We start from the raw sequence: 10801 nt of genomic DNA on the forward strand, positions 1-10801 counted from the left end.
CTCCTGGGGGGGGCCGGGGAGCGCCCCCGGGGGGGACCCTCGGGATCCTCCGGAGCCTCCGGATCCTCCCCTTGATCCCGGCGCTCCCAATCCCGGCGGGATCATCCCGAGGTTCCCGGCGCCGCCGCGGCCTCTTCCTGGCCCCTCGGGAGGATGCCCCCAGGTCGTCCTCCAGCCAATCCTCCTGCTCCAGGAATTCCTGGGCCGGGATGAGCGCCGGGAGCTGGGAAGGGCCCGGGATGGATCCGGAGATTCCCGGGGCGGATCTGGCGCTTCCCAGGATGGATTTGGCGCTTCCAGGTTCCGGATGGCGGCTCCCAACTCGTCCTCCTCCTCCTCCTCCTCCTCGTTCCCGGCCTCTGGGAGGCACCGGCGCTTCCTCCCGGGCGAGGGAACGTCCCCCGTTATTCCCGGGAACGGGAAGATTCCCGGGATTCTCCGGCGGGTTCTCCGGACGAGGCGCTCGGAGAGCTCGGCGTCGAACAGCGACGACTCCTGCGACGGCTCCGGGGGGGCTTTGGGGGACATCAGAGACCCCTCAAATCACAGGAAAAAGGGGGACAGGACCCCCCCTCTGGAATTCTGGGAATTCTGGGAACGCCGGATCCCACCTTTTTGGGCCATGGCCTCCCGGAGCAGCCGCTGGGCCGCCCGGCAGCGCTCCCGCGTGTCCCCGTCCAGCTCGGCGCCGTAGGCGCCTTCCCACTCCTGCAGCGTGTCCAGGGGGGGTCTGGCCCTGAAAGGGGGGGGATTTTGGGGGGTCCTGAGGGGGTCCCGGAGCCCCTCCTGTCACCCCCCAGGACACTTTGTCCCTTCCCAGACATTTTGGGGACACTTTGGGAACTCCTCATCCCATCCCGGCTCCCTCAGGGATGATCCCGGGGGTCCCAAAGCCAAGGGTGAAGGGCCATCAGGGGGATTTTGGGGGGTCCCCAGGGGGGGTTTGGGGGTCCCTGGGTGTGGGATGAGGACCCCTGCCCCCTTTCTGTCCCCTCCCTGTCACTTTGGGGACACTTTGGGGACTCCTCATCCCATCCCTGCTCCCTCAGGGACCATCCTGGGGCAGCCCCTGCTGTGGGGCCATCAGGGGGATTTGGGGGGTCCCCAGGGGGGTTTAGGGGTCCCTGGGTGTGGGATGAAGCCCCCTGTGCCCTCCCCGTGCCCCCCCCTGACCCACCCTGGCATTCCTGGAGTGGACACTGGCCCCCCTGGCCAGCAGTAGCCCCTGGTGTGGGGCCATCAGGGGGATTTGGGGGGTCCCCTGGAGGGGTTTAGGGGTCCCTGGGTGGGAGGTGAAGCCCCCTGTCCCCTCCCTGTCACCTTGGGGACCCTCATCCCCTCCCTGTCCCTTTGGGGACCATCCCAGGGGTCCAGTTCCAAGGGAAACTCCTGTCCCTGGTTGGTCTGGGGGTGTCAGCAGGATTTGGGGGGGTCTCCAGGGGGGTTTAGGGGTCCCTGGGTGGGAGGTGAAGCCCCCTGTCCCCTCCCCGTGCCCCCCCTGACCCACCCTGGCATTCCTGGAGTGGACACTGGCCCCCCTGGCCAGCAGCAGCCCCTGGGGTGGGGCCATCAGGGGGATTTTGGGGGGGTCTCCAGGGGGGTTTAGGGGTCCCTGGGTGTGGGGTGAAGCCCCCTGTCCCCTCCCGTGCCCCCCCTGACCCACCCTGGCATTCCTGGAGTGGACACTGGCCCCCCTGGCCAGCAGCAGCTCGGCCACCTCGAAGTGGCCGCAGCTCAGGGCGTCGTGCAGGGGGGTGATGCCCTCGCAGCCGGGACCCCCGGGTCGTCCAGCGCCGCCCCCCCGCCTCCAGCAGCAGCTCCACGATCTCTGGGGGGGGGACACGGAGACATTGTGACCCCCTGGAACCCCCCTGGCACCCCCCTGTCACCCCATTGTCACCCCATTGTCACCCCATTGTCACCCCACTGTCACCCCCGGGGTCGGGGCACCCCCTCGGCCCATCCCTGTTCCCTCAGGGGGTCCCAAGGACAAGGAAAACCCCATGTGGGGCCATCAGGGGGATTTTGGGGGGTCCTCAGGGGGGTTCAGGGGTCCCTGGGTGTGGGGTGAGGACCCCTGTCACCCCATTGTCACCCCACTGTCACCCCGGGGTCGGGGCACCCCCTCGGCCCATCCCTGTTCTGTCCTGGGGGTCCCAAAGCCAAGGAAAACCCCATGTGGGGCCATCAGGGGGATTTTGGGGGGTCCCCAGGGGGGTTTAGGGGTCCCTGGGGTGTGGGCTGAGGACCCCCTGTCCCCCCCTTGTCCCCTCCCTGTCCCCTTGGGGACATCCCTGTCACCTCCTAATCCCATCCCTGCTCCATTAGGAACCATCCCGAGGGTCCCGAAGCCAAGGGTGTGGGGCCATCAGGGGGATTTTGGGGGGTCCCCAGGGGGGTTTAGGGGTCCCTGGGTGTGGGGTGAGGACCCCTGTCACCCCATTGTCACCCCACTGTCACCCCCGGGGTCGGGGCACCCCCTCGGCCCATCCCTTTTCCCTCAGGGGGTCCCAAAGCCAAGGAAAACCCCATGTGGGCCATCAGGGGGATTTTGGGGGGGTCCCCAGGGGGGTTTAGGGGTCCCTGGGTGGGGGTTGAGGACCCCTGGACCCCCCTGGACCCCTCCCTGTCCCCTTGGGGACATCCCTGTCACCTCCTTGTCCCATCCCTGCTCCATTAGGAACCATCCCGAGGGTCCCCAAAGCCAAGGGTGTGGGGCCATCAGGGGGGATTTTGGGGGGTCCCCAGGGGGGTTTAGGGGTCCCTGGGTGTGGGGTGAGGACCCCTGGCCCCCCATTGTCACCCCATTGTCACCCCATTGTCACGGCACCCCCTCGGCCCATCCCTGTTCCCCCAGGGGGTCCCAAAGCCAAGGAAAACCCCATGTGGGGCCATCAGGGGGATTTGGGGGGTCCCCAGGGGGGTTTGGGGGTCCCTGGGTGTGGGGTGAGGACCCCTGGACCCCCCTGGACCCCTCCCTGTCCCCTTGGGGACATCCCTGTCACCTCCTTATCCCATCCCTGCTCCCTCGGGGACCATCCCAGGGATCCCATACCCGGGGCAGCCCCTGTGTGGGGCCATCAGGGGGATTTTGGGGGGTCCCCAGGGGGGTTTAGGGGTCCCTGGGTGTGGGGTGAGGACCCCTGGACCCCCCTGGACCCCTCCCTGTCACCCTCAGGACACTTGGTCCTTCCCTGTCTCCCCCTGTCCCCTTGGGGACATCCTTGTCACCTCCCTGTTCCCTCAGGGACCATCCCGGGGGTCCCAAAGCCAAGGAAAACCCCACTGTGGGTCCATCAGGGGGATTTTGGGGGGTCCCCCAGGGGGGTTTAGGGGTCCCTGGGGGTGGGTGAGGACCCCTGGACCCCCCTTGACCCCTCCCTGTCCCCTTGGGGACATCCCTGTCACCTCCTTATCCCATCCCTGTTCCCTCGGGGACCATCCAGGGATCCCATACCCGGGGCAGCCCCTGGTGTGGGGTCATCAGGGGGATTTGGGGGGTCCCCCAGGGGGTTTAGGGGTCCCTGGTTGTGGGGTGACGACCCCTGGACCCCTCCCTGTCACCTTCAGGACACTTGTCCCTTCCCTGTCCCCTCCCTGTCCCCTTGGGGACATCCCTGTCACCTCCTTGTCCCATCCCTGCTCCATTAGGAACCATCCCGAGGGTCCCAAAGCCAAGGGTGTGGGGTCATCAGGGGGATTTTGGGGGGTCCCCAGGGGGGTTTGGGGGTCCTGGGTGTGGGGTGAGGACCCCTGTCCCCCCATTGACACCCCATTGTCACCCCCAGGGTCGGGGCACCCCCTCGGCCCATCCCTGTTCCCTCAGGGGGTCCCAAGGACAAGGAAAACCCCATGTGGGGCCATCAGGGGGATTTGGGGGGTCCCTGGGGGGTTTAGGGGTCCTGGGTGTGGGGTGAGGACCCCTGTCCCCCCCTGGACCCCTCCCTGTCCCCTTGGGGACATCCCTGTCACCTCCTTGTCCATCCCTGCTCCATTAGGAACCATCCCGAGGGTCCCAAAGCCAAGGGTGTGGGGCCATCAGGGGGATTTTGGGGGGTCCCCCAGGGGGGTTTAGGGGTTAGGGGTCCCTGGGTGTGGGGTGAGGACCCCTGTCCCCCCTGGACCCCTCCCTGTCCCCTTGGGGACATTCCTGTCACCTCCTTGTCCCATCCTGTTCCCTCGGGGACCATCCCAGGGATCCCATACCCGGGGCAGCCCCTGGTGTGGGGTCATCAGGGGGATTTTGGGGGGTCCCCAGGGGGGTTTAGGGGTCCCTGGGGGTGGGGTGAGGACCCCTGTGCCCCTTGACCCCATTGTCACCCCCGGGTCGGGGCACCCCCTTGGCCCATCCCTGTTCTGTCCCGGGGGTCCCAAAGCCAAGGAAAACCCCATGTGGGGTCATCGGGGGGATTTGGGGGGTCCCCAGCCCCATTTTGGGGGTCCCCCTCCCCATTTTGAGGATCCCAGCCCCATTTTGGGGTCCCCCTCCCCATTTTGGGGGTCCCAGCCCCCCCTCACCGAGGTGTCCGTGGTTACAGGGGGTCCCTGGAGGAGGTTAAAGACCCCCAGGCCCCCCCCCAGCCCCATTTCTGGGGTCCCCAGCCCCATTTCAAGGACCCCCAGTCCCATTTTGGGGGTCCCAGCCCCCTTTTGGGGGTCCCTCCCCCCATTTTGAGGATCCCCAGCCCCATTTTGGGGGGTCCCCAGCCCCATTTCGAGGATCCCAGCCCCATTTCGAGGACCCTCAGCCCCCATGTCAAGGACCCTCAGCCCATTTTGGGGGTCCCCCTCCTCATTTTGGGGGTCCCAGGCCCCATTTCAAGGACCCCCAGCCCCCATTTTAAGGACCCTCAGCCCCATTTTGGGGTCCCAGCCCCATTTCGAGGACCCCCAGCCCCATTTCAAGGACCCCAGCCCATTTTAAGGACCCTCAGCCCCATTTTGAGGGTCCCCAGCCCCATTTCAAGGACCCCCAGCCCCATTTTAAGGACCCCCAGCCCCATTTCAGGGGTCCCAGCCCCATTTCAAGGACCCCCAGCCCCATTTCAAGGACCCCCAGCCCATTCTGAGGACCCCCCCAGCCCCATTTCAAGGACCCCTCAGCCCATTTCAAGGACCCTCAGCCCCATTTTGGGGGTCCCAGCCCCATTTTGAGGACCCCCCTCCCCATTTTGGGGGTCCCAGCCCCCCTCACCGAGGTGTCCGTGGTTACAGGGGGTCCCTGGAGGGGGGTGAAGACCCCAAGCCCCCCCCCGCCCCATATATTGGGGTGTCTCCCCCCCATTTCAGGGGTCCCCAGCCCCATTTTGGGGGTCCCAGCCCCATTTCGAGGACCCCCAGCCCATTTCAAGGACCCCCAGCCCATTTCGAGGACCCTCAGCCCCATTTCAAGGATCCCCAGCCCCATTTCGAGGACCCTCAGCCCCATTTTGGGGGTCCCCCTCCCCATTTTGGGGGTCCCCCTCCCCATTTTGGGGGTCCCAGCCCCATTTCGAGGACCCCCAGCCCCATTTCGGGGGTCCCAGTCCCATTTCAAGGACCCCAGCCCCATTTCGAAGATCCCTCAGCCCCATTTTGGGGGTCCCAGCCCCATTTCGAGGACCCCCAGCCCCATTTTGGGGGTCCCAGGCCCCATTTCTAGGACCCCCCAGCCCCATTTTAAGGACCCTCAGCCCCATTTTGAGGGTCCCCAGCCCCATTTTGAGGGTCCCCAGCCCCATTTGAGGACCCCAGCCCCATTTCGGGGGTCCCAGCCCCATTTCAAGGACCCCAGCCCCATTTCAAGGACCCCCAGCCCCATTTTGAGGATCCCCAGCCCCATTTTGGGGGTCCCAGTCCCATTTCGAAGATCCCTCAGCCCCCATTTTGGGGGTCCCAGCCCCATTTCAAGGACCCCCAGCCCCATTTCGAGGACCCCCAGCCCCATTTTGAGGACCCCCCAGCCCCATTTTGAGGACCCCCAGCCCCATTTCAAGGACCCCCAGGCCCATTTTGGGGGTCCCCCTCCCCATTTTGGGGGTCCCAGCCCCATTTCGAGGACCCTCAGCCCCATTTTGAGGGTCCCAGTCCCATTTCAAGGACCCCCAGCCCCATTTCGGGGGTCCCAGCCACATTTTGAGGACCCCCAGCCCCATTTCCGGGGTCCCAGCCCCATTTTGAGGACCCCCAGCCCCCTTTTGGGGGTCCCCAGCCCCATTTCGAGGACCCCCAGCCCCATTTTGGGGGTCCCAGCCCTATTTCAAGCATCCCCAGTCCCATTTTGAGGACCCCAGCCCCATTTCAAGGACCCTCAGCCCCATTTTGGGGGTCCCAGCCCCATTTTGAGGACCCCCCTCCCCATTTTGGGGGTCCCAGCCCCCCCTCACCGAGGTGTCCGTGGTTACAGGGGGTCCCTGGAGGGGGGTGAAGACCCCCAAGCCCCCCCCCCCGCCCATATTGGGGGTGTCTCCCCTCATTTCAGGGGTCCCCAGCCCCATTTCGGGGGTCCCAGCCCCATTTCAAGGACCCCCAGCCCCATTTCGAGGACCCCCAGCCCCATTTTAAGGACCCCCAGCCCCATTTCGGGGGTCCCAGCCCCATTTTGAGGGTCCCCCTCCCCATTTTGGGGGTCCCAGCCCCATTTCGAGGACCCTCAGCCCCATTTTGAGGGTCCCCAGTCCCATTTCAAGGACCCCCAGCCCCATTTCGGGGGTCCCTCCCCCATTTTGAGGACCCCCAGCCCCATTTTGAGGACCCTCAGCCCCATTTTGAGGACCCTCAGCCCCATTTTGGGGGTCCCAGCCCCATTTCGAGGACCCTCACCCCCATTTTGGGGGTCCCCCCTTCCCATTTTGGGGGTCCCAGCCCCATTTCAAGGACCCCCAGCCCCATTTCAAGGACCCCCACCCCCATTTCGGGGGTCCCCCTCCCCATTTCGGGGGTCCCCTCCCCATTTCGGGGGTCCCACCCCCCTCACCGCGGTGTCCGTGGTTACAGGGGGGTGAGGACCCCCCAAGGCCCCCCCCCCGCCGCATTTTGAGGACCCCCAGCCCCATTTTGGGGGTCCCAGGCCCCATTTCTAGGACCCCCCAGCCCCATTTTAAGGACCCTCAGCCCCATTTTGAGGGTCCCCAGCCCCATTTTGAGGGTCCCCAGCCCCATTTTGAGGACCCCCAGCCCCATTTCGGGGGTCCCCAGCCCATTTCAAGGACCCCCAGCCCCATTTCAAGGACCCCCAGCCCCATTTTGAGGATCCCCAGCCCCATTTTGGGGGTCCCAGTCCCATTTCGAAGATCCCTCAGCCCCATTTTGGGGGTCCCAGCCCATTTCAAGGACCCCAGCCCCATTTCGAGGACCCCCAGCCCCATTTTGAGGACCCCCAGCCCCATTTTGAGGACCCCCAGCCCCATTTCAAGGACCCCCAGGCCCATTTTGGGGGTCCCCCTCCCCCATTTTGGGGGTCCCAGCCCCATTTCGAGGACCCTCAGCCCCATTTTGAGGGTCCCCAGTCCCATTTCAAGGACCCCCAGCCCCATTTCGGGGGTCCCAGCCCCATTTTGAGGACCCCCAGCCCCATTTCGGGGGTCCCAGCCCCATTTTGAGGACCCCCAGCCCCCTTTTGGGGGTCCCAGCCCCATTTCGAGGACCCCCAGCCCCATTTTGGGGGTCCCAGCCCTATTTCAAGCATCCCCAGTCCCATTTTGAGGACCCCCAGCCCCATTTCAAGGACCCTCAGCCCCATTTTGGGGGTCCCAGCCCCATTTTGAGGACCCCCCTCCCCATTTTGGGGGTCCCAGCCCCCCCTCACCGAGGTGTCCCGTGGTTACAGGGGGTCCCTGGAGGGGGGTGAAGACCCCCAAGCCCCCCCCCCCGCCCCATATTGGGGGTGTCTCCCCTCATTTCAGGGGTCCCCACCCCCATTTCGGGGGTCCCCCTCCCCATTTCGGGGGTCCCCCTCCCCCATTTCGGGGGTCCCCACCCCCCTCACCGCGGGTGTCCGTGGTTACAGGGGGGTGAGGACCCCCCAAGGCCCCCCCCCCCGCCGCATTTTGAGGACCCCCAGCCCCATTTTGAGGACCCCCAGCCCCATTTCGGGGGTCCCCCCTCCCCATTTCGGGGGTCCCGGCCCCCCCTCACCGCGGTGTCCGTGGTTACAGGCCTCGTGCAGGGGGGTCCATCCACAGTAATCCCGGGGGTTCACGGGGTGACCCCTGGAAAAGGGGGGACCCCAACCCCATTTAGGGGGGCCAGGGAAGGGGGGAGACCCCAACCCCCTTTTAGAGGCGTCAGGAGAGACCCCCCCCCCATTTTGGGGCTGGCAGGGGGACCCCAACCCCTTTTTTTGGGGGTGTCGGGGGGGGACCCTCCTGCCTCTTTGGGGTTTTGGGGGACCCCAACCCCATTTAGGGGGGGCCAGGGAAGGGGGGGAGACCCCAACCCCCCTTTTAGGGGCACCAGGAGAGACCCCCCCCCCCCCATTTTGGGGCTGGCAGGGGGACCCCAACCCCTTTTTTTGGGGTGTCGGGGGGGACCCTCCTGCCTCTTCGGGGTTTTGGGGACCCCCAACCCCCATTTAGGGGGGGCCAGGGAAGGGGGGGAGACCCCAACCCCCTTTTAGGGGCACCAGGAGAGACCCCCCCCCCCCATTTTGGGGCTGGCAGGGGGACCCCAACCCCTTTTTTTTGGGGTGTCGGGGGGGGACCCTCCTGCCTCTTTGGGGTTTTGGGGACCCCAACCCCATTTAGGGGGGCCAGGGAAGGGGGGGGAGACCCCAACCCCCCTTTTAGGGGCGCCAGGAGAGACCCCCCCCCCCATTTTGGGGCTGGCAGGGGGACCCCAACCCCTTTTTTTGGGGTGTCGGGGGGGGACCCTCCTGCCTCTTTGGGGTTTTGGGGACCCACCCGCGGGTTTTGGGGACCCCAACCCTATTTAGGGGGGCCAGGGAAGGGGGGGGAGACCCCAACCCCCTTTTAGGGGCACCAGGAGAGACCCCCCCCCCCCCATTTTGGGGCTGGCAGGGGGACCCCAACCCCTTTTTTTGGGGTGTTGGGGGGGGACCCTCCTGCCTCTTTGGGGGGGGTCTTTGGGGTTTTGGGGACCCCAACCCCATTTAGGGGGGCCAGGGAAGGGGGGGGAGACCCCAACCCCCTTTTAGGGGCACCAGGAGAGACCCCCCCCATTTCGGGACTGGCAGGGGGACCCCAACCCCTTTTTTTGGGGTGTCAGGGGGGGACCCTCCTGCCTCTTTGGGGGGGGGGTGTTTTTGGGGTCTCCCTGAGCTCAGGGGGGGTTTTGGGGTTCAGGGGGTGTTTTTGGGGTTCAGGGGGGGGGGTTTGGGGTCTCCCCTGGGTTCAGGGGGTGTTTTTGGGGTCAGGGGGGTTTTTGGGGTTCAGGGGGGTTTTGGGTTCAGGAGGGTTTTTGGGGTCTCCCAGGGGTTCAGGGGATGTTTGGGGGTTCAGGGGGGTGTTTTGGGGTTCAGGGGTGTTTTGGGGTTCAGGGGTGTTTTTGGGGTTCAGGGGGTGTTTTCGGGGTTCAGGAGGGTTTTTGGGGTCTCCCCAGGGGTTCAGGGGATGTTTGGGGGTTTCAGGGGGGTGTTTTGGGGTTCAGGGGGGTGTTTTGGGGTTCAGGGGTGGTTTTGGGGTTCAGGGGGGTGTTTTTGGGGTCTCCCTGGGTTCAGGGGTGGTTTTGGGGTTCAGGGGGGTGTTTTGGGGTTCAGGGGGTGGTTTTGGGGTTCAGGGGTGTTTTTTGGGGTTCAGGGGTGTTTTTGGGGTCTCCCCTGGGTTCAGGGGTGTTTTGGGGTTCAGGGGTATTTTTGGGGTGCCCCAGGGGCTCAGGGGATGTTTTGGGGTTCAGGGGTGTTTTTGGGGTGCCCCCGGTTCAGGGGGTATTTGGGGGTGCCCCAGGGGTTCAGGGGTGTTTTTGGGGTTCCGGGGTGTTTTTGGGGTTCAGGGGGTTCGGGGGTGTTTTTGGGGTCTCCCTTGGGCACAGGGGGTGTTTTTGGGGTTCAGGGGGTGGTTTGGGGTTCAGGGGTGTTTTTGGGGTCTCCCCTGGGCTCAGGGGTGTTTTTGGGGTTCAGGGGGTGTTTTGGGGTTCAGGGGGTGTTTTGGGGTTCAGGGGTGGTTTTGGGGTTCAGGGGTGTTTTTGGGGTTCAGGGGGGTGTTTTGGGGTTCAGGGGTGTTTTTTGGGGTTCAGGGGTGTTTTTGGGGTTCAGGGGGGGTGTTTTGGGGTTCAGGGGTGTTTTTGGGGTTCAGGGGTGTTTTTGGGGTCTCCCCAGGGGTTCAGGGGATGTTTGGGGGTTCAGGGGGTGTTTTTGGGGTTCAGGGGTGTTTTTGGGGTTCAAGGGGGTTTTTGGGGTTCAGGGGGTTTTTGGGTTCAGGGGGGTTTTGGGGTGCCCCAGGGGTTCAGGGGGGTTTTTGGGGTTCAGGGGGTGTTTTTGAGGTTCAGGGGGTGGTTTTGGGGTTCAGGGGGTGGTTTTGGGGTTCAGGGGGGGTTTTTGGGTTCAGGGGGTGGTTTTGGGGTTCAGGGGTGTTTTTGGGGTCTCCCTGGGCTCAGGGGTGTTTTTGGGGTTCAGGGGTGGTTTTGGGGTTCAGAGGTGTTTTTGGGGTTCAGGGGGTGTTTTTGGGGTCTCCCTGGGCTCAGGGGTGTTTTGGGGTTCAGGGGTGTTTTTGGGGTTCCGGGGTGTTTTGGGTTCCGGGGTGTTTTTGGGGTTCAGGGGGTGTTTTTGGGGTTCCAGGGTGTTTTGGGGTTCCGGGGTGTTTTTGGGTTCAGGGTGTTTTTGGGGTGCCCCAGGGGTTCAGGGGGTGTTTTGGGGGTTCCGGGGTGT

This window comes from Pseudopipra pipra, unplaced genomic scaffold (genome assembly GCF_036250125.1).
Source record: "Pseudopipra pipra isolate bDixPip1 unplaced genomic scaffold, bDixPip1.hap1 HAP1_SCAFFOLD_509, whole genome shotgun sequence".
Classification (NCBI taxonomy): Eukaryota; Metazoa; Chordata; class Aves; order Passeriformes; family Pipridae; genus Pseudopipra; species Pseudopipra pipra.